The sequence below is a fragment of the Halictus rubicundus genome, unplaced genomic scaffold, assembly GCF_050948215.1.
Source record: "Halictus rubicundus isolate RS-2024b unplaced genomic scaffold, iyHalRubi1_principal scaffold0031, whole genome shotgun sequence".
In the NCBI taxonomy this organism is placed as follows: Eukaryota; Metazoa; Arthropoda; class Insecta; order Hymenoptera; family Halictidae; genus Halictus; species Halictus rubicundus.
Genome location: NW_027488572.1, coordinates 45,001 through 47,500, shown reverse-complemented (window position 1 = coordinate 47,500; position 2,500 = coordinate 45,001). Strand labels below are relative to the sequence as shown.

At 48.7% G+C, this 2,500-nt stretch overlaps 2 non-coding genes across 2 annotated transcripts in view; both read right to left on the bottom strand.

Moving 5' to 3' along the window:
- Positions 1–327: 327 nt before the first annotated feature.
- LOC143363328 (5.8S ribosomal RNA) lies at positions 328–482 on the bottom strand. Its single transcript, XR_013083800.1, has one exon. It is a non-coding gene; the product is annotated as a 5.8S ribosomal RNA (ribosomal RNA).
- A 1,958-nt stretch (positions 483–2,440) lies between these two features.
- The window catches only part of LOC143363319 (small subunit ribosomal RNA), a 1,919-nt gene continuing 1,859 nt past the window's right edge, over positions 2,441–2,500 (bottom strand). The window contains exon 1 of the ribosomal RNA XR_013083795.1: positions 2,441–2,500. This exon is cut by the window's right edge and continues 1,859 nt beyond it. This is a non-coding gene — a ribosomal RNA (small subunit ribosomal RNA).

Below are 2,500 nucleotides of genomic sequence, written 5' to 3'. Positions count from 1 at the left end.
AGAGAGAGATTTCGATCGTCGGAGCGGTGTTCACGGGCGGTCGTATTGAAAATACGACTCACGACGCCGCAAAACACTCACGCAAGTCCGAATGCGATACCCATTCCTATTTCCTTCTTCTCACGAAACCGTTAGACGCAATGTAAAATTTGCAATTTTCACAGAACCGCGTCAAACGCCGACGAAACGTCCATCGTTCGCTCGTACGTAGCATCTTTGCAACCCGACTCAGAAACGCTCTTTGCGCCCTCCACAAAATTCGACATGGAGAGGTAAGCGACGGCGGGGACTTACAAGAGCAACGCAAGCAGTATTTGGTTACGTAAACGACCCTCAGCCAGGCGTGGTCCAGGAATTGTATCCGTGGACCGCAATGTGCGTTCGAAATGTCGATGTTCATGTGTCCTGCAGTTCACACGTTGACGCGCAATTAGCTGCGTTCTTCATCGACCCACGAGCCAAGTGATCCACCGTTCAGGGTAATCGTATAATTTGATTTATAATCAATATATAATTATGTCTCTTGTTCTGCGGTTCATAAGAACGCCGATACCTGAAAGCTCCAACCAGCGCGCGAAGGAGATTCAGGCGTCGTTTTTAAGGACGACACACGATCGTCCGTAGAAACGGAAACCGTCGCGAGTACGCGATTGCAATGCGCACACGTATCCGACGGCCGGGCGGAAAATACATTGAAAAACCTTTAAAGTGGAAAACACAGGAGGAGAATTCAGAAAACGACGGGGATCATAGACAACCCGATACTGGATCCCGACACTTCTCCTCCTCCTCTCTCTTATTGGAGAATGAACTCGATAACTAGCGGACTTCACAGCCGGCTCTGGCCGTGCGCGATCGTTCGTCCCAAGCTCTTGTGCACTGTATTATCGCCACACAGAGAGTAGAGTGTCAGAATCGCACACAGCTTTACGCGAGCTACGCAGCCGGTCCTCTCGAAACACATTTCCAATTGTGCACGGAGAACGATTATTCGATACTAGCGGACTTCACAGCCGGCTCTGGCCGTGCGCGATCGTTCGTCCCAAGCTCTTGTGCACTGTATTATCGCCACACAGAGAGTAGAGTGTCAGAATCGCACACAGCTTTACGCGAGCTACGCAGCCGGTCCTCTCGAAACACATTTCCAATTGTGCACGGAGAAAGATTATTCGATACTAGCGGACTTCACAGCCGGCTCTGGCCGTGCGCGATCGTTCGTCCCAAGCTCTTGTGCACTGTATTATCGCCACACAGAGAGTAGAGTGTCAGAATCGCACACAGCTTTACGCGAGCTACGCAGCCGGTCCTCTCGAATATACGTGTTCGTCAACGAACACGCATGCGGCGACGTTTTGTGCTCTATGTCATACGCGAACTCGATAAATAGAGCGGGACTCACAGCCGGCTCTGGCAGCGGTCATTCGTCCCACGCTCGTGTGTGCGCTATCGCCACACAGAGTAGGGTGTCAGACTCACGCAGCTTTAAAAGCGAGCTTCACAGCCGGTCCTTCTCTCATCCTATTCCTCGACGTTCGTGACAGAACACAACGCGTTCACCGCAAGTTTTCCACAGGTACCCTGTTGTTGTCCTCTCTTTCTCTAGAGGAGAGACAACACCACCGTTTCCAATGGACGTATCTCGGACACCACAGGCGAAGACCGAGGAAGCGCGATATGTGGATTCGAATCGACGCTTACATCCCTGTTCTTGCGACCGTAATTGTCCTTTATAATTGTCGAGAGCCTACACACAGGCAGACCAATGGCGTATATTATAGTATACACGTCTCTTTGACACGAGGTATTTTTATCAAAGAGAACACGATCCATCAGGTGGCGGGTGAAAAACATCGATTCGTAACGACGGGTATTTCTATATTCGTGGTTAAGCTATAACATTCAGCGTCCGACGGGAAACCGCACCCTATTGATCGTTCGAGTTTGCAATGTGAACGTCGGTGACGATTCCCGAAGACCCGAAGTACAGCTCTTCGCACTCACTCCCCAATACAAGTAAACGATGCGATGCTCCACCTTCACGCAAGCACCCTCTGTTTCATTCTCATTGAGATCTTTCGTCCCATTGTCGAAAGAGTGCATATATTATATATTGCCGTGTTTGTGCACAAATGGTCTGGCGGGCTCTCTGCGCCTTAATTTTGGACGGGAGAATCGTACGCTTTGAGTAACTATGTACTCCATGCGTAACTATGACCTCCACACGTAAGCCGTTGCATGGGGAGTAGTTCGTCGCTATACACATCCCCTACTCCCCTTTTTCTTTATTTTCTCATCATACGATGATTACACAGGAGAGTGAATTCCTTTTATTATAACCTTGTACTCTCCTGTTGGTCTTTTCTGTGTGCTTTTAAAGCATTTTTGTATGTATATATATATATATATATATATTCATGGATCTGGCAGATGTTTGAAATTGTAATGATCCTTCCGCAGGTTCACCTACGGAAACCTTGTTACGACTTTTACTTCCTCTAAA